We start from the raw sequence: 21,822 nt of genomic DNA, 5'->3' as shown, positions 1-21,822 counted from the left end.
TTGTTAATTTCGCACCATTCTTCATTAACTGTCTGCTCTTCAGCTCCTAAAGATTCTAGGATTGCAAATTGACTCCTACATCCAATTGCAAAGGTTTATCTGTGACCATCCTCCAGAAGCTTAGTTGTATTAAGGCTAGGTATTCTATCTACATTTCTGTATGGTGCTTTCGGTTTTAATTTCAGTGAGGCGATGAGAAGCTGGTGTTCAGTACTAATATCTGCACCTCTATAGCCTCTTACATTTATCAGAGTCCTCCTTCTTTCGTTATTAATATATATGTGATCTATTTGATATTTGTAATTGTCACATCTTGAAGTCCATGTGTATTTGTGGATGTCCCTGTGCTGGAAAAAAGTGCATTTAATAACAAGATTTTTTTGTCGAGCAAACACTTATAAACTGTGCTCCCTTTTCATTTACAACTTCGCCAAGACTCTCAACACCCATCACATTCTTTATAATTCCTTCAAACTTTAGCAGCGAGGTCACCATTCACAATTTACACATTTATCTCAAGGAGCTCATCTATTATAATCTGCAGTTCACCAAGGTATTCATCTTTTCTTTCCTCAGGGGAATTTTTTTTTTTTTTTTGTCGCATGTAATACTTTAATACTCGTCTTATACTGCTTTGATTTGAACTTTGCATGTAATGCCTTTTCTGCTGTCGGTGTCAATATCATCCTAACCCCTTCTCTTCCAAATCCATCTGTTCTCTCTGCATAGATATATACTGTATATTGCCTCGGTCTAAGATCTCGTTAACACTCCCCTTACAACGTTTTCCACTTAGGGCTAAGATATCCAAACTATATTTCATAAATTCATTCTCCCCTTGCTGTAAGATCCCAATCTGATTCATGGTTCTAACATTCTAACTACTAATATTAAGATTTCTTTAGTATTTATGAACCGGGATATTTCCTGTGACTTGGGCCATTCTGTAAATTTCTCTTTCCATAGACTGACTAAATCAATAGAGAATTCATTGACTAAATTCATCAAAGGGTAGCCAGTTCCTTGTGATGCGCAGTGCCTCTCTAACTAAGGCAAGTGACCCCTGCCAGTCCATACCTATTCCAGTAAGACCATCCGCCAGGCATCGAGAGTAGAAGCTGAAAAGACATCTTGTCTATCGTTTAAAACCCAATCCATCATCTTACAGCCAGTGACTTCATCCAGATTTAAGGGGGCATTTCTTCCACACGCAAAGTTCTCGTTATTGCACCAGATATCTCCTCTGTTAATACTAGTAAAAGCATGAGCTAACATGGATTTCTAAGATATAACGCCCAGCATGGAACGGTAATATATATCGCCTAGCTAAGGTTTCTATTAGATAGATGCAAACGTTACTCTAGCATGGAAACAATAAACCATACCTTGTTGTATAAGTTGATAAATAACTTAGTTTCTTTACTTTTCAATTGACATCACAATCAATTTACGAAAGACTTGCCAGTAGAAGTTATAACATCATTGCTTGTAGCATGCCAGATAAATAACTCACTGTTATGAGTAGCATTACGTATCAGAGACAACTTCTTCTATTCCATATGTAGTCACCTTACCAATTCCTTATAGGTTTTTTATATATATATACTGCTCCAACTCATAAATAATACAAGTAGCTCATTTTTAATGACTCAAAAAAACATCTCTTTTCGGTTTATAGGTTCATGACAGTAATATAATCTGCATAATCTACTATATTTATGAAGTACTATCAAGAAAAACAAAATATTTGGAGTTAAAATTGGGTTCTTAATTTTTAAGAAAAATTGCAGTATAAATAGGCATCTAGAAATGAGCTTTATTTAGGGAAATAATTAACCAAGATAATAAATAAGCACAGCTTATGCAGACAATCAGTACTAAAATCAATGAAAAATTATCATATGTTTGCAGTAATAAGGTTACTCTAAACACAATTTTCTATGGTTTATTCTTATCATTTATGTATGCTTTAATTTTCACAAAAGTGGCGAAGAAGATTGTTAGATGGTTTTATTATGATGACGGACGCTCAATATCATAATTTAATAAGAAAAAATATTTCAAAGAAAGCATCAGGTCTTAAATGTGCTTAAACGCGGCAAAAAAGATCGAACACATTTTTCTTGACTTTCTCAGGTATTATCTGGACGATGATTGACTAAGTAAACTAATTTTCAAGACTCCGGGAATAAAAAAAAAAAAAAACTTGAATGATCATGGATGTCTCAAAAGAAAAATTAACCATATGGAAAATCATTATTATTTTTTTCTTTCTGTTTTGTATTTTATTGGCATCCCCCTATACAAATTCTTTTAGATAATACTAGGAATGCCCTGATATAATAATTTTGAAGCATTTACACTAACACTTTTGGTGACTTCGCTATGATTTCCGACAGGTCTATACAATGAAAACATAAAGTACCTTTTTTTGTGCTTCGATTTAGAATCAACTTATATTTCCATGGCAAGTTTGGAAGTATTCTATATCGTAATGTTTACATTTGGAAGCCAAATCAATAGAGGTCTACGTTTTGCAAATAGGATAGAAGTCTCCCTTAATTAGGAGGGGTTAACTGAAGCTAATCCAGAGTTACCTCATTTCCATAAAGGCTCTCCAGCATTGTTCTTTGAAGTAATTAAGATCAAAGGACGTGTATCCTATCAGCTATCTTAATCTAACATCCACCCAAAACCCTTAGCTTCAGTTACAGACACTACTTTTCTCTCTCTCTCTCTCTCTCTCTCTCTCTCTCTCTCTCTCTCTCTCTCTCTCTCTCTCTCTCTCTCTCTCTCTCTCTTAACTAGGTGTACATACTCTTATACACACATACACACACACATATATATACATATATATATATATATATATATATATATACATATATATATATATATATATATATATATATATATATATATATATATATATATATATATATATATATATATATATGTGTATATATATATATATATATATATATATATATATATATATATATATCTGTATATATATATATATATATATACATACACATATAAATGTATATATATATATATATATGTGTGTGTGTGTTTGTGTGTGTGTGAATGTGTGTGTGAATGTGTGTGTGTGTGCGTTCAACATCATCATCATCAACCGTATCTAGTCTACTACAGGACAAAGGCCTCTGACAGGTCCTTCCACTCGCGTCTGTTTGTTGATTTTCTATGCTAGTCTCCATCCGGAAATTTTCTTAGCTCATCAATCTATCATCTTTCTTCCCCTTTTTCTTTTACAATCTATAGTGACCTATTCTAATAATGTTCATCGGTTTATTTCATTCCCATTATATGTCCAGCCAATGTCCATTTTTTTTTTTTTACATGATGTTAGAATATCCTCTACTTTAGTATGCTCTTGTGTTGTTAATTACTCTTTCAATAGCTCTTTGGGCAGTAATTAATGAATTAATGTATGTATATTTACCTTATGTATAAGATATTTTTCTTTTTTTCCTTTTTAGACAGGAGATCACTACAGACATAAGTACTTTGTATCCTTACGTCGATTATAAGTTTATATTCATAAACACATTAAATAATAGTAAAATGTTCAGGGTCAAGGACACTCTACCGGAGTTGATGCGGTCTTTTGTTGTATATAGATATGATTTTCCAAAATGTAATTTTTAAAAATATATCTGGTCTGCAAAATGATTGCTAAAAGTCCACAACGATTCCCATAGGGGTGTCAGTTATCTTACTGGCTCCATATTAAATTCAAAATAATTTTCATACATAAGAAATCATTCAAATTCGTTTAAAACCCATAATCAGTACAAGCATTTCGAATTTCTCTCCCAAACATCAAAATGCCTTTCACTCCTTCTATAAGAATCTCTCTACCTCACTTTAACTTCAGCCGCTGAGTTGTACAAACGTACTCTCGGTGTTGCAAAACTCAAAGAAAGAGGCACCCGTTTTTTTTTTTCCCAAAAATAAGCGTCTTTAAGAATATTGTAATGGAAAAGCTAAAGGAGACGTATGGTATTTGTACAAAGGTACCTTATTTTGACTACCCTACTTACTTCGACCCAGAAGATTTTTTAGTTGACGAACTATTTATATGGGAAAGGCGCGTAGAAGTTAAATGTAATGCTGAGTGTCCCTAAACCACAACTGATTACACTTATTAAGTCTCTCCAATAAAGAGAGTATTTATAAAGTTCCTCGGGTATAAAAAGGATTATGGGTACACTGAAAAACACTAGCATGTTTCATAAGTGTTGCAGGTGGGGTCATATAGCCTGGAACTGCCTTAATTAGCATTTAGTGGTAAATCCACCGAGTATAGGGTCTGTGGTGACAAAATAAAGGGAAAGGACAAAAATCGAACCAAAATGCTGTGAGTGCAAGGCTGCTCATAAAGCTAGATCTAAAGTGAGTCTCTGAAGGCCCAGAAGTGTTCATTTAATTAGCACAAATAATAAAGAATCATGAAATAGGATAGTTCCGCTTTCATTCATATCCAGGTTCCAGTGGTTACTGAAAATATTCTAGAAAAAACGTATGGAGCCGCGAAACCGAAATTTGATCAAAAATACATCTTGAGATAATTCTCAAGTTCAATTTAGTGAGTCTCCGAAGGCCCAGAATTGTTCGTTTAATTAGTACAACTAATAAAAAACTTTAAAAAATGATAGTTCCACTTTCATTCATACCCAGGTTCAGGTGATTAGTGAACATTTTCTGGAAAAAACGTATGGAAGAGCAAAACCAAAATTCGGTCAAGAATAAATCTCGAAAGAAGACTCAAGTTCAATATAATGGTTTTATCCTGGAATCTCGTAAAGCTATTGATGAACTTAAATAGGCTGCATTAAATATTTAGAATACCATTAATACTATATATTTGCAAAATAAGAAATTCTTATTTCTAATGAAAGAATAACGCAAAATGTTGAGGTTGCAGAGGAATGTGATAATGATGGTGAAAGACCATTTATATATAAGGCTGGCTTGTCAGCTAATGAACCACATTATGTGAAAAATGTGGTCGGATATTTTGCCAACATTCTTGATTTTATAGCCGATTATATAGATAGTCCAACCAATGAACTGAAAATTAATATTCTTCATTCGGCAACTAAGTTAAGGGAGACTATTTCTCAAAATGGCTCATAAACCATTTTACATGTATTTTGGAATAGAAATAGTTTAAGAAAATGAATTACATATTTTCATGCATATACTCAGCCTACAAATGTTGATGTAATAGCTTTGCAGGAAGTATGTAGGAACGCTTGCTGCGTGAAAGTTAACGGTTACAATCATTTTAATTACCTGCTGATGAATCCACGAATTACTGAGGTTTACCAATAAATAGGAAATACTAGCCCAATATCATACTACTCTGTTAGTAAAGTCAATGGTAGTGACTGTTTAGCTAATCAAGTAACGCCTAAAGATGAAGAAATATATATTGTTAATGTTTATGTGCATGCAGATTGAAGATCTACAGCTGTCATTTATTCCAAGGATTTTTTATTACTCTGTGATTTGAATGCTACATATATTAATCTTGGTATTTGCTACAGAAATCATAATGGAATTATTTAAAATACATTTCTAGATTCTGTTGAAAATGAGTCTGTAATTGGTAATAGTGAAGTAACACATGTTAGAGTACAGATAAATTTCTCTGTTGTAACCAATTTATTAAGTGATAATTTTGCTCTGAGAATTAGTGTTTATTCAGGAAAGATTCCATTTATCAACAATAAAAAGCAATATATATTACATGATAGGCAGAAAAATTATTTTAGGGAAAAAGTAAGTTACTCATACAAAGAATTAAAACTGTTAGGAATTGAGGGTTGAAATGTTTCCTTTAAAGTTCACCTAGCAGTAATGGAATCTATACTCTACAAACTACAGAAGAAAAAATAATTCTGCCAGTATTCCAAACCCGGTATTATAACGGAACTACACGGGGAAAACTTTACTAATAAAGAAGTGGTCTTATACATAGAGAACTCCCGTTCTCTTCGAATAGGACCTTTATTTTCGTCGTAACCAAATAAGTAATAAGACTTACCGTAATATATCCAGCGGTAACGGGAGCCACCCAGTTGGAACCAGAGGTTCAGGGTGGGGAAAATTTGCTGACAAATCGATGAACAATGGTAAATCTAACCTTTTCCTATCTATACATTACTCTCAGGCATTCATAATAAATCCACGAAAAATTTCACAAAATATGGGGATCCTCTTCCCTTGAAATATTTATTTCACCCTTTTGTTTAAATTTTACAAGTCAGACGTATCAGATCCTGTTAGTGAGCTTTTGCATAGCTTGTTGCACAATAATGACTCTACACTTCCAGCGCACAAGCCATCCTTTCACTTTCTTTCTACTAATGGAATTACTACTGTTCGTTCATTTGTAAGTAGCTCCTTCTCATTCCTTCCCCTAATATTTGTCGAAGTTTACCATATTTTGGCATGTATGTATGCTTGAGTGTGATGTAGGCAGTTCAGTGACACACCAATTTTTTTTTAGGGCAACTCCTCAGTTCCTTTGTAGTTGTGTTACGCAATGGGTGTGCATTATGGAGCCCAATGTAACAAAGTGTAAGGGCTTCCATTATGGCTATAGCCAAGTTTCACAGTGATTATCACGGTGCTCCTGGTGTCGGGAAGGTGTTTTGAAAGCTGATTGGGTTATCCTCTAGAGCAGTGGTTCTCAAACTATGGGTCGCGACCCAAAGTTGGGTCGCGAGATCAATTTTGATGGGTCGCAGGGACACAGGAACATTATCATGCTTTCAGTGTTTCAGTGTATTTAGTTTTGTGGATGAAAAACAGTGCCATGAATTCTATTAATTTAGCTTTGTGAATTAAAAGCAGTGCCATAGATTCTATTAATTTAGTTTTGTGAATTAAAAGCAGTGCCATAGATTCTATTAATTTAGTTTTGTGAATTAAAAGAAGTGCCATGGATTCTATTAATATAGTTTTGGGAACGAAAAGCAGTGCCATGAATCCTGTTCGTTTAGTTTTGTGAAAAGGAAAAGCAGTGCCATAAATCCCACTAGTTTAGTTTTGTGAATGAAAAGCTGTACACATTATTTTTTTTCCAAAATAAAGTGTATATATCATTGCATGTTTTCTTTCTCTTCACTTTACTCTGGGTCGCGAAGGAATGAAATGTTTCAAATAGGGTCGCTCATGAAAAAGTTTGAGAACCTCTGCTCTAGAGTTAAAGTATGCCAATTGCAATTATGAGTTAGCTATTAGGAGAGACTAGCACATTTTCTACTGTAACTCGACTGTAAAGATTGCTCAGTCACAAAAAAAAGGAGGCACGTAGGAATTACTTGTGATTTACTTTATCATAATGAAAGTACCTGTGACCTGAGAACTACTACGTTAGGTTAGGTGGGTTTTTTTAGTTTCTGAGGCCTTTTACAAACTCGAAAGTGTTAGATAATCACGTATTGTCCTATTTTTGCACACCCAAAATACCAGGTTCCCACCTGTGTCTTTCAGGAGCGGGGTTAGGAAAACCCATCATGATAGAAAGGCTTATTTATAGTGAAAATAAAGGTTAAAGTTATTGAGAGTACTATATTTACTATAGGAAACGCAGTTTTTTTTTCAATTAAAAAGGATGTGCCTTGTTTTTCTATGATTTTACACAAAAACCTTCATATCACAACAATAAAATAGAGATAAGCTGGAACAAGTTGCTATAAAAATGCCATAGGGAATGGTATAAATGCCATATTTATATACAAAAAAGAGAAATGATGTTTACTGTGGGTGAGCATGCTAGAGAAAAGAGACTAAATGTTAGTATTTAGTATTGTTTTTTTTTTATGGGACATCTCCTTTTTCAAAATCTTTGTGTAAAATTGTGGGATGTTGTCAATAAGGTAAGAGGATATAAGAGAAAATCTAATGGGCATCATAATGCTAGATCTGGAAAAAGCAGAGGCATTAGCCGTCAAATGGTTGAATGCATGGAGCTTAGATTAACTTCTTCGTAATATACAGGGAAGCCTTAGGGAGATGCAGAAACAAGCACATAGACTGGTTTCTATGCAGAACTTAATGGATGAGATCTGTATTCCTTTCACCAGGGATGGAATGTTAAATGCTGATAAGAAAGTGAAGTCAACAGGTCAAGGTAAGGAGGGGATAACATAGGATATTATAAACTGTCTCATAACAATAGAGGAGAAGTGCACTTTTACCTTTATTCAATCCATCGTACAGTAATGTGGGCTTACCTTTTAAATGTACAATTGCCCTCATGATAATCATACCTCAAGGAAATAATGATTATAGACCTATCCTTGAATTTTTGCTTATCAAAAACTATGGAGCGTATGGTTCTAAATAGACTGTTGTATAAAAGTTAATGTACTCCTGTCTCCGAATCTCTGTCGGTTTTTAAGGAGCAAGAGTACCTGCAATTCCATATTAAAATGTCTTAGTACTACCGGTGTAAATTGCAGATTGTTTCTAGATTGAAATGGAGCCTTTGATAAAAGCTAATAAAGACGTGATATTAGAGTGCCCAGTTAAAGGGTGTATAAAATGCATGCTACTGACGTGAATTTCACAGAATTTGAGTATTAGTAGGGGTACTGTTATGTTTCCGGGATATGAAACGACTGAAACAAATTTTGAACTTGGTACTCTACAGGGGAGTGTGCTTAGCTCCATACTTCTTTATATAATAATGGAAGAAATTGCAAGTTATGAATTTCAGGGAAATTCACAAGTAATCATTAATGGAGATGATATTGTCATACAATGTAAATCAGAAGAGATTTTGAGTATCGGGTTAGCAGAAATATTAGATTTTTGTAATAGAAATAGTCTTTCAATAATGTTTAGTTAAAAACTTCAAGCAAGAGGAATGTGTAGGTAATTATAAATAAGCAATAGACACTGTTAAGGATGACTAGGAGACGAGAGGCAATATAAATGATAATTGCTTATATTTAAAAGATGCCATTGTAGTAACTGCAACAGCTATTGCTTTGTGAAATACCACTTATGGAAGTAGACGTAAATAATCAGATTGGTGGACTGAAGAAATACAGTTTGCAGTCAAAGATAAGATGAAAATATTTAGAAAATGGATGAAGACACGCCACGATGAAGACAGAGACAACTATAATACATCAAACCGAAGTTGAAAGGGTAAAGCAAATTGCTAAACAAGAATCATTTGGGCAAATAGGAAATGATCTGAAAAATTATTTTGTGGGCGAAAAGAAGCTCATACACGATCTGGCAAAAAATATATGGGAGTCACAACCTCAATCGAATGCAATTACAGATGAGAATAGAGAAAACTTACTCACAGGGCCAAGGGACATTTAGCTTATATGGTGGAATAATTTTGAAAATCTCCTTAACCCACCTGGCCTAGATGCTGAAGAATTTGAAATTAACTGCCAAGTGAATGACAGTGAGGAGTTTGATTTATCAATAATTGAAGTAAACAATGCTGTGAAAAAAGATGAAAAATGGCAAAGCTTTGGGAGAAGTTGGCATACCTGCTGAATTGTTAAGAGTTTGGTACAGGCAGGAATTTTTTGGTTCCTTGAACTTTGTGCTGTTTCCTAGTCTGGAGTGAGAAATCCAGATGACTGGAGTCTCGATATTATATGTCCTATATACAAAAAAAGTTGACAAGACAAACTGCTCAAATTATTAAAGTATATTCTTGATGCCACATGCCCTAATAATTTATGAAATAAATTTTTTTGACGGCCCTGTGTGATTAGGTAAAAAATGAAGTGTATTTATTTTTGCTTAACCGTTCGGTAACCTTCTGTGAGCCCAAATTATGTATGAGTAACAATTACGTATATGTTAGTGTAAATTTTATTTATTTTCTCTATTGTAAACATGTCAACATTTTTGCATTAAGCGTCAAAATGAAAAATTTTTATAAATTATTTTCTGGTGAAACATGTGATTGTGTATATTTTTTATTTTTGTTTTATTTTGGAGGTTTCGTTTTGTCTTAGTCTAAGGTCTAGGTCAGATTTGAATTTCAAGTGATTTATTTTTGGTGTTAATTCTTTAATTATTATTTCCATAAAATGTATATATTTTTGTTAGGTGTGTATCATTTTTAAAACCTAAAATTATTTTAGCACTTGCTGGTATCCCCTGACTAAGAACTAAAATAAGAAATTGATATACGAATAGTTCCTGTTAAAAGTAAAGTAATCAACCAGTTTGGTTTTGAGTGCAACAAAACGAGACCTTTGGATATTCAGAGTTCATTTGTATTATCATCTGGGAGTTTCATATCATTCTCAGAGCTCGGAGATTTTCTCTTGTGTATCAGATTATGTAATATATAGAAATCTAATTTTGGAGCTTGAGAATATATATATTATATATATATATATATATATATATATATATATATATATATATATATATATATATATATATATATATATATACACAGACACACACACACACACATATATATATATATATATATATATATATATATATATATATATATATATATATATATATATATATATATATATATATATATATATATATATATATATATATATATATCTGGGGGGAGAGTGACTGCTCCCCGCACTCTAGTTTTGGGGTGTTTGAATGTGCGTGGATGTAGTACGATAGAGAGTAAAAGATGTGAGATTGGAAGTATGTTTAGAAGTAGAAGGATGGATGTATTGGTCTTTTGTGAGACAAAGATGAAAGGAAAGGGTGAAGTGATGTTTGGTGAAATGTCTGGTAGAGTGTCTGGGATTGAAAGGGGAAGAGCGAGAGAGGGTGTGGCTTTATTGCTGAGTGAATGGATGACAGGTAAAGTAGTGGAATGGAAGGAGATATCATCTAGGTTAATGTGGGTAAGGGTTAGGTTGGGTAGGGAATGTTGGGTGTTTGTCAGTGCGTATGGGCCAGGTAGTGAGAAAAGTGAAGAAGAGCGGAATGAGTTCTGGAGTGAATTAACTAGGTGTGTAGAAGGACTGGGTAGAAGGAATTATGTAGTTGTTATGGGAGACTTAAATGCTAGAGTGGGCGCTTGAGAGGTAGAAGGTGTCATTGGGAAGTATGGCGTACCAGGTGAAAATGAGAGTGGTGAGAGACTGGTAGATATGTGTGTTGAACAAGAGATGGTAATAAGTGCTAGCTTCTTTAAAAAGAAAGATAAAAATAAGTATACATGGGTGAGAGTGGCAAATGGAAGAGTAGTAGAAAGGGCATTAATGGATTATGTGTTGATAACTAAAAGAATGTTTGGAAGATTGAAAGACGTGCACGTGTTTAGGGGTATGGCAAACGGCATGTCTGATCATTTTTTAGTGGAAGGAAAATTAGTTGTAGCAAAAGAGCGGGGGAATAGAGTAGGTGGATGTAAAAGGGAGCTAGTGAGGGTTGAAGAGCTAATAAAACCGGGGGTAAAAAGTAAATATCAAGAAAGGTTGAAAATGGCATATGACGAGGTGAGAGTAAGAGAAACTGGTAATTTAGAGGAGGAGTGGAAGTTAGCAAAAGAAAATTTTGTTGGGATTGCAAGTGATGTATGTGGCAAGAAGGTTGTTGGAGGCAGCATGAGGAAGGGCAGTGAATGGTGGAATGAAGGAGTGAAGGTAAAAGTGGAAGAGAAAAAGAGGGCCTTTGAAGAATGGCTGCAGAGTAATAGTATAGAGAAGTATGAAAAATATAGAGAGCAAACGGTGGAAGTAAAGCGCAAGGTACGTGAGGCAAAGAGGGTAGCTGACCTGAGGTGGGGTTAGGGACTGGGTCAGTCATATGAAGGGAATAAGAAGAAGTTTAGGAAAGAAGTGAAGAGAGCAAGGAAGGCCGGCGCAAGAATTGAAGAGACAGTGAAAGATGGAAATGGAAGGTTGTTAAAAGGAGAGGAGGCAAGGAAAAGGTGGGCGGAATATTTTGAAAGTTTGCTGAATGTTGAGGATGATAGGGAGGCAGATATAATTGCTGTTCCAGGTGTTGAGGTACCAGTGATGGGAGATGAGAATGAGAGAGAGATTACAATAGAGGAAGTGAGGAAAGCACTAGATGAAACGAGAATAGGAAAAGCATCTGGTATGGATGGTGTGAAAGCTGAGATGTTGAAGGAAGGGGGTGTGACTGTACTTGAATGGTTGGTGAGATTGTTTAATGTGTGTTTTGTGTTGTCAATGGTACCAGTAGATTGGGTCTGTGCATGTATTGTACCACTATATAAGGGTAAGGGAGATGTGCATGAGTGTTGTAATTCAAGAGGTATTAGTTTGTTGAGTGTAGTTGGAAAAGTGTATGGTAGAGTACTGATTAATAGGATTAAGGATAAAACAGAGAATGCAATCTTGGAAGTACAGGGTGGTTTTAGAAGAGGTAGGGGTTGTATGAATCAGATTTTTACAGTTAGGCAGATATGCGAGAAATATTTAGCAAAAGGTAAGGAGGTGTATGTTGCGTTTATGGATCTGGAGAAAGCATATGATAGAGTTGATAGGGAAGCAATGTGGAATGTGATGAGGTTATATGGAGTTGGTGGAAGGTTGTTGCAAGCAGTGAAAAGTTTCTACAAAGGTAGTAAAGCATGTGTTAGAATAGGAAATGAAGTGAGCGATTGGTTTCCGGTGAGAGTGGGGCTGAGACAGGGATGTGTGATGTCGCCTTGGTTGTTTAACTTGTATGTTGATGGAGTGGTGAGAGAGGTGAATGCTCGAGTGCTTGGACGAGGTATAAAACTGGTAGGCGAGAATGATCATGAATGAGAGGTAAATCAGTTGTTGTTTGCGGATGATACTGTACTGGTAGCAGACACAGAAGAGAAGCTTGACCGACTAGTGACAGAATTTGGAAGGGTGTGTGAGAGAAGGAAGTTGAGAGTTAATGTGGGTAAGAGTAAGGTTATGAGATGTACGAGAAGGGAAGGTGGTACAAGGTTGAATGTCATGTTGAATGGAGAGTTACTTGAGGAGGTGGATCAGTTTAAGTACTTGGGGTCTGTTGTTGCAGCAAATGGTGGAGTGGAAGCAAATGTACGTCAGAGAGTGAAAGAAGGTTGCAAAGTGTTGGGGGCAGTTAAGGGAGTAGTAAAAAATAGAGGGTTGGGCATGAGTGTAAAGAGAGTTCTATATGAGAAAGTGATTGTACCAACTGTGATGTATGGATCGGAGTTGTGGGGAATGAAAGTGATGGAGAGACAGAAATTGAATGTGTTTGAGATGAAGTGTCTGAGGAGTATGGCTGGTGTATCTCGAGTAGATAGGGTTAGGAACGAAGTGGTGAGGGTGAGAACGGGTGTAAGGTATGAGTTAGCGGCTAGAGTGGATATGAATGTGTTGAGGTGTTTTGGCCATGTTGAGAGAATGGAAAATGGCTGTCTGCTAAAGAAGGTGATGAATGCAAGAGTTGATGGGAGAAGCACAAGAGGAAGGCCAAGGTTTGGGTGGATGGATGGTGTAAAGAAAGCTCTGGGTGATAGGAGGATAGATGTGAGAGAGGCAAGAGAGCGTGCTAGAAATAGGAATGAATGGCGAGCGATTGTGACGCAGTTCCGGTAGGCCCTGCTGCTTCCTCCGATGCCTTAGATGATCGCGGAGGTAGCAGCAGTAGGGGACTCAGCAGTATGAAGCTTCATCTGTGGTGGAAATGTAGGAGGTTGGGCTGTGGCACCCTAGCAGTACCAGCTGAACTCGGCTGACTCCCCGGTTAGGCTGGAGGAACGTAGAGAGTAGAGGTCCCCTTTTTTGTTTTGTTTCTTGTTGTTGTCGGCTACCCCCCAAAAATTGGTGGAAGTGCCTTTGGTATATGTATGTATGTATGTATATATATATGTATATATATGTATATATATACATACATATGTATATAAATATATATATCTATATATATATATATATATATATATATATATATATATATATATATATATATATATATATATACAGGCACACACACACATATATATATATATAAATATATATATATATATATATATATATATATATATATATATATATATATATGTATATATACATACATATATATATATATATATATATATATATATAAATATATATATATATATATATATATATATATATATATATATTTATATATATATATATATATATATATATATATATATATATATATATATATATATATATTATCATTATATATATATATACATACATATATATATGTATATATAAATATATATATATATATATATATATATATATATATATATATATGTGTGTGTGTGTGTGTGTGTATATAAGTATATATATATATATATATATATATATATATATATATATATATATATATATATATATCAGGGACGTGCAGAGAACTTTTTCAGGGCAGATGCTCAAGTGAAAAAAGGGCAAACATATAAAAATGAACTAGGCTGAATATGTATTTGCTCAATATTCTTTCAAATTTATCTAAGCTAGCCATTCAAGACAGAGATGAATATGACTGATATCATAGGTACCAGTGGGCTAATGTATTTTTTCATGAACATAAAATCTCCAGTACTGACTACCAATAGATCTAGGAAATTCAACAAATGAAAAATTATATATAATACTTTTACATAAATGACTGCAAGAAAATCAATCAGTATTATCATTTCATATTTATAAGAGAACCCTTCTGTGTGCCATTTCTTTGAATATGCTGATAACCTCACTGTTGTTGATTGTGATATCCTTTTCAACTGCTAGCAACAAATTTGATAACTGCTCCTCACTGGACAGGCTGCGTATCTCTGTCTTCACCAGCTTGAGTTTGGATAAGGTCCTTTCCACTGTTGCACTTGTGATGGGTAGAGTGGCATAAATTGTTAAGAGTTCAAGCATAAGTGGCAATATCTCCTGACATTGTTTTCTTCACCAGGTTGAGCATTGTAGCTGCAGTGTTCTGTGACAGGCAAGGAAATGAGGAATAGAAGATCTTTAATTCCAACCGTAGCTTGTCTACTTCTTTTAACTCATAAACCTGGCATATTTTTTGCAATGACTCGAATGCCTCTTCATGCACAGGTTCTTTCCAGTTATCTTGGACTGTCATACAATGAAAGTCATTTAGGATACCCCATGTTGTGTTGTCTCCACCTTTAAATCTTCTTTGTAGCTCATGTGATATAGTATCTAAAAACACATGAAATACTCTCACACGGTAGTACTCATCCAAGGATTGATATTGATGTTCCTCAGTAACAGATGTAGCACTATATTTGTATATTTCAGGCATTTTTCTTCTTCTGCCTTGTCAAGGAATCCCAGAGAGGAGGTCGATGGTTATGGATTCAGGTCTCTCTTTAACATTTGTAAAAATTTCCTGAAACTTCTCATCATTTCTTAAATCTCTCAAACTTTGTAGGACTCCATCCACAGTTCTGTAGGAGGCGCCGAAATCAGTCTTTTTGTTGTAGGGCATTAGAGGCATAAGCATTTTCTTGAAAAACTGGGATGGAAATCTCAAGACAAACAAGAAATTAAAAGTTAATTCTGTGCAGCAATATTGAGGCATCCCCTGCTGATGCATCAGGAGGAAGTTTTTGCTCTATCTCTTCAAAAAATTGCTTCAGAGCTGGAATGACCTTCCTCGTGATACTAAGAGCTGACTCTCTGCAAGCCCATCTTATGTCTGACAGCTTCTTAAGTTCAGGTGGGCGGTCTTCTGGGTACATTGCTTTCTGGATCTCTGTGAAAGCAGCATGCCGTTTTGAAGAGTTAGCAATAAAAACCTACAGTTTCTCCACCAAACTGATAAAAGTTACAAACTGAGTACTTAATTTTGCACTTTCCACTAATACTAGATTTAGGCTGTGTGCATGGCAGTGTACATAGAGTGCCTTTGGGTTCTGTCTTCTTAGTCTGGACTGTAATCCATTGTATATTCCTTTCAAATTGGCTGCCCCATCATATCCTTGTCCACGCATATCATCTATGTTTCGGTTATTTTTATTAAGCATAGAGATCACTTCTTTCTCAAGTGCTTCACCAGTTGTTGATTGCACATTGAATACTTGCATGAAACGTTCTTTTAATTTGAAGTCATGTACATATCTCACAACAAAAGAGACCTGTTCTGTATGTGATACATCTGATGTTTCACCCGTGATGATGGAAAAGATCTTGCTCTTGTGAATTTCTACTAATATCACTCTTCTAACTGAAATAGCCAAAGCCTTGATCAGATTATTCTGAGTCCTATTTGAAAGCAATGACACTTGGGGTCTTTTCAGTATTTCTTGTTTTTCTTTAACTATATCATGGTGCGATTTAACTACACTGTCATAATTGCTAAACTTTTCTACATTTCCTCGATTTTCATTGATAGAACTTTCTTGGTCGCCCCTAAATGGAAAACCTTATCTTGCCAAGTATAGAGTGATGGGGATCAACCTACATAAAATTTCTCTGTTTCTCTGCTTCTCTTTGTCTCTAACAGCTTGTACATCCCGATTGGCTGTTTCTAAAGCAATATCTAATGCTTGACTTTGGAACTCTTTCCATCGAACCATACCAATCATGATATTTTGAACTAGCATGCTCCTTTATTTTCTCTAAAGCTGTCCTCCAACGGCATATGCCCTTTGATTTCCAAGCTACTCTGCCCATGTACTTTTCCTCACTCAAAAACAGACGACAGCTGAAGCAGAACAGGGCATCTTTCCGAGGTGAATACTCCAACCAAGAGTTCCTTTCATACCATTTCTTCTGAAACGAGCGTCCCTCTACATTCTTGGGATATGAAATTACTAGTTGACATAGGCCATGATTATTGCAGAGTCTAATGAAAGACTCATCAATACATATCTTATAATTAACAACAAGGGCAGGGTCATTTGAATACTGTAATTCAGGTAGCATGGAAAATGGCTCTTCAACTTCGGGCACTTCTGCTCTTGCTTTACTCTGGGGCTCCTGTGGAGCAACTTGTTGCTCTAGGTTATCTAAACTATCCAATTCATTTGGCTCGTCGTCTGCTTCCATATCTTCAGCTTCTGATACTTCACTCAGCTGAGCTTGCCTTGGCCCCAGTGTTACCAGACAATGAGATATATAGTCAGCTGGTCTTGGGTGACCCAGAGTTGCCAAGATATCATACTGATTTCTACAAGCTCCTGTTCATTATTATTATTATTATTATTATTATTATTATCATTATTATTATTATTATTATTATTATTATTATTATTATAAAAAAAAAATAATAATAATAATTATATTGTTATTGTTATTATTATTATCATTATTATTATCTTCTTTGTAGCTCTTGTGATATAGTATCTAAAAACACATGAAATACTCTCACACGGTAGTACTCATCCAAGGATTGTTATTGATGTTCCTCAGTAACAGATGTAGCACTATTATTATTAGCCCCCTGTGGCCGCGGGGGCATATAAAAATTAGAATAGCGCCAACGTTATCCCTGCGTGTCGTAAGAGGCGACTACAAGGGACGGTACGAGGGGGCTGGGAACCCCCACTCCTGTATCTACATCCTGTGAGACAGCAACAAAGAGATGGAGCTGGGGGGGAGAGTGACTGCTCCCCGCACTCTAGTTTTTTGGGTGTTTGAATGTGCGTGGATGTAGTACGATTGAGAGAGAGGTGAAATTGGAAGTGTGTTTAGGAATAGAAGGATGGATGTATTGGCCTTGTGTGAGACAAAGATAAAAGGAAAGAGTGAAGTGATGTTTGGTGAAATGTCTGGTAGAGTGTCTGGGATTGAAAGGGGAAGAACGAGAGAGGTTGTAGCTTTATTGCTGAGTGAATGGATGACTGGTAAAGTAGTAGAATGGAAGGAGATATCATCTAGGTTAATGTGGGTAAGGGTTAGGTTGGGTAGGGAATGTTGGGCGTTTGTCAGTGCGTATGGGCCAGGTAGTGAGAAAAGTGAAGAAGAGCGGAATAAGTTCTGGAATGAATTAACTAGGTGTGTAGAAGGACTGGGTAGAAGGAATTATGTAGTTGTCATGGGTGATTTAAATGCTAGAGTGGGCGCTGGAGAGGTAAAAGGTGTCATTAGGAAGTATGGCGTACCAGGATAAAATGAGAGTGGTGAGAGACTGGTGGATATGTGTGTTGAGCAAGAGATGGTGGTAAGTAATAGCTTTTTCAAAAAGAAAAAAAAATAAGTATACATGGGTAAGAGTGGCAAATGGAAGAGTAGTAGAAAGGGCATTAATGGATTATGTGTTGATAACTAAAAGAATGTTTGGAAGATTGAAAGACGTGCACGTGTTTAGGGGCATGGCTAACGGTATATCTGATCATTTTTTGGTGGAAGGAAAATTAGTTGTAGCAAAAGAGTGGGGGAATAGAGTAGGTGAATGTAAAAGGGAGCTAGTGAGAGTTGAAGAGCTAATAAAACCGGGGGTAAAAAGTAAATATCAGGAAAGGTTGAAAATGACATATGACGAAGTGGAAGAAAGAGAAATTGGCAATTTAGAGGAGTGGAAGTTAGTAAAAGAAAATTTTGTTGGGATTGCAAGTGATGTGTGTGGCAAGAAGGTTGTTGGAGGCAGCATGAGGAAGGGCAGTGAATGGTGGAATGAAGGAGTGAAGGTAAAAGTGAAAGAGAAAAAAGGGCTTTTGAAGAATGGCTGCAGAGTAATAATGTAGAGAAGTATGAAAAAATATAAAGAGAAAAATGTGGAAGTAAAGCGCAAGGTACGTGAGGCAAAGAGGGCAGCTGACCTGAGGTGGGGTCAGGGATTGGGTCATTCATATGAAGAGAATAAGAAGAAGTTTTGAAAAGAAGTGAAGAGAGTAAGAAAGGCTGGCTCCAGAAATGAAGAGACAGTGAAAGATGGAAATAGGAGGTTGTTAAAAGGAGAGGAGGCAAGGAAAAGATGGGCGGAATATTTTGAAAGTTTACTGAATGTTGAGGATAATAGGGAGGCAGATATAATTGCTGTTGCAGGTGTTGAGGTGCCAGTGATGGGAGATGAAAATGAGAGAGAGATTACAATATATGAAGTGAGGAGAGCACTAGATGAAACGAGAATAGGAAAAGCATCTGGTATGGATGGTGTGAGAGCTGAGATGTTGAAGGAAGGGGGTGTGACTGTACTTGAATGGTTGGTGAAATTGTTTAATATGTGTTTTGTGTTGTCAATGGTACCAGTAGATTGGGTTTGTGTATGTATTGTACCACTACATAAGGGTAAGGGAGATGTGCATGAGTGTTGTAATTCAAGAGGTATTAGTTTGTTGAGTGTAGTTGGAAAAGTGTAAGGTAGAGTAATGATTAATAGGATCAAGGATTAAACAGAAAATGCTATCTTAGAAATACAGGGTGGTTTTAGAAGAGGTAGGGGTTGTGTGAATCAGATTTTTACAGTAAGGCAGATATGCGAGAAATATTTAGCAAAAGGTAAGGAGATGTATGTTGCGTTTATGGATCTGGAGAAAGCGTATGATAGAGTTGATAGGGAAGCAATGTGGAATGTGATGAGGTTATATGGAGTTAATGGAAAGTTGTTGCAAGCAGTGAAAAGTTGTTGCAAGCAGAGAAAAGTTTCTACAAAGGTAGTAAAGCATGTGTTAGGATAGGAAATGAAGTGAGTGATTAGTTCCTGGTGAGAGTGGGGCTGAGACAGGGATGTGTGATGTCACCGTGGTTGTTTAACTTGTATGTTGATGGAGTGGTGAGAGACGTGAATCCTCGAGTGCTTGGACGAGGATTAAAACTGGTAGACGAGAATGACCATGAATGGGAGGTAAATCAGTTGTTGTTTGCGGATGATACTGTACTGGTTGCAGACACAGATGAGAAGCTCGGCCGATTAGTGACAGAATTTGGAAGACTGTGTGAGAGAAGGAAGTTGAGAGTTAATATGGGTAAGAGTAAGGTTATGAGATGTACGAGAAGGGAAGGTGGTGCAAGGTTGAATGTCATATTGAATGGAGAGTTACTTGATGAAGTGGATCAGTTTAAGTACTTGGGGTCTGTTGTTGCAGCAAATGGTGGAGTGGAAGCAGATGTACGTCATAGAGTGAATGAAGGTTGCAAAGTGTTGGGGGCAGTTAAAGGAGTAGTAAAAAATAGAGGGTTGGGCATGAATGTAAAAAGAGTTCTATATGAGAAAGTGATTGTACCAACTGTGATGTATGGGTCGGAGTTGTGGGGAATGAAAGTGACGGAGAGACAGAAATTGAATGTGTTTGAGATGAAGTGTCTAAGGAGTATGGCTGGTGTATCTCGAGTAGATAGAGTTAGGAACGAAGTGGTGAGAGTGAGAACGGGTGTAAGAAATGAGTTAGCAGCTAGAGTGGATATGAATGTGTTGAGGTGGTATGGCCATGTCTAGAGAATATAAAATGGCTGTCTGCTAAAGAAGGTGATGAATGGAAGAGTTGATGGGAGAAGTACAAGAGGAAGGCCAAGGTTTGGGTGGATGGATGGAGTGAAGAAAGCTCTGGGTGATAGGAGGATAGATGTGAGAGAGGCAAGAGAGCGTGCTAGAAATAGGAATGAATGGCGAGCGATTGTGACGCAGTTCCGGTAGGCCCAGCTGCTGCCTCCGATGCCTTAGATGACTGCGGAGGTAGCAGCAGTAGGGGATTCAGCATTATGAAGCTTCATCTGTGGTGGATAATGTGGGAGGGTGGGCTGTGGCACCCTAGCAGTACCAGCTGAACTCGGTTGAGTCCCTTGTTAGGCTGGAGGAACGTAGAGATTAGAGGTCCCATTTTTTGTTTTGTTTCTTTGGTTGATGTCGGCTACCCCCCAAAATTGGTGGAAGTGCCTTGGTATATGTATGTATGTAGGTATTTATGTATTATTATTATTATTATTATTATTATTATTATTATTATTATTATTGACGCAGATAGGCGGCATAGGCAGCTCTCAACAAGGCACTATTAATACAGTAGCAAAAGGGGTAGGTGCTTGGGCACCCCTAGCAACCCCCTTCTGCACGTCCTTGAATATATATATATATATATATATATATATATATATATATATATATATATATATATATATATATATATATATATATATATACATATATATATATATATATATATATATATATATATATATATATATATACATATATATATATATATATATATATATATATATATATATATATGTATATATATATATATATATATATATATATATATATATATATATATATATATATATATATATATATATATATATATATATATATATATACTGTATATATCAACATCCTGTTCTACACATACTGACGATAGGGGCCTCGGTTACATTTCGCCAGTTGTCTCTATTCTGAACATTTAATTCAATACTTCTCGATTCATTATCTCCTACTTCGTGCTTCATAGTCCTCAGCCATGTAGGTCAGGGCGTTCTGACAATTCTAGTTTCTTGTGACTCCCATCTTAACGTTTGGTTGGTTAATCTCTCTTGGCGAGTTTGAAGAGCATGCCCAAACGATCATCAAGATCTCATCCACATACGGCATTCGAATAATTTCTCTTATAGTTTCCTTTCTAATCCTGTCTTGTTATTCAACTCCCGATATCCTTCTGAGGTTTCAGTTCTTAAATCCACTAAAGCTATTGAAGATTGTTTCATTGTTATACAATAACTTATATTCGTAGAGTAACACCGATCTTACTGAGGTGATATATAGTCGGATTTTAAATTCAGTTTCAGGTGATTTGATTTCCAAATTTTACTTAACCTAGCCTTTGTCTATTTGCTTTTTACCATATCTCACTAAGCTCTTCATTCTAAAGACCATAAATTGGAAATCATAGTTCCTAAATACTTA

The 21,822-nt window shown here is 35.7% G+C and overlaps 1 pseudogene; it reads right to left on the bottom strand.

Moving 5' to 3' along the window:
- Positions 1-14,918: 14,918 nt before the first annotated feature.
- On the bottom strand, positions 14,919-21,368 carry LOC137618171 (uncharacterized; annotated as a pseudogene).
- Between the last annotated feature and the right edge of the window lie 454 nt (positions 21,369-21,822).

Source organism: Palaemon carinicauda, chromosome 2, assembly GCF_036898095.1.
Source record: "Palaemon carinicauda isolate YSFRI2023 chromosome 2, ASM3689809v2, whole genome shotgun sequence".
Classification (NCBI taxonomy): domain Eukaryota; kingdom Metazoa; phylum Arthropoda; class Malacostraca; order Decapoda; family Palaemonidae; genus Palaemon; species Palaemon carinicauda.
Note: the sequence above shows the minus strand (reverse complement) of the source record. Positions and strands in the feature narration are given on the sequence as shown.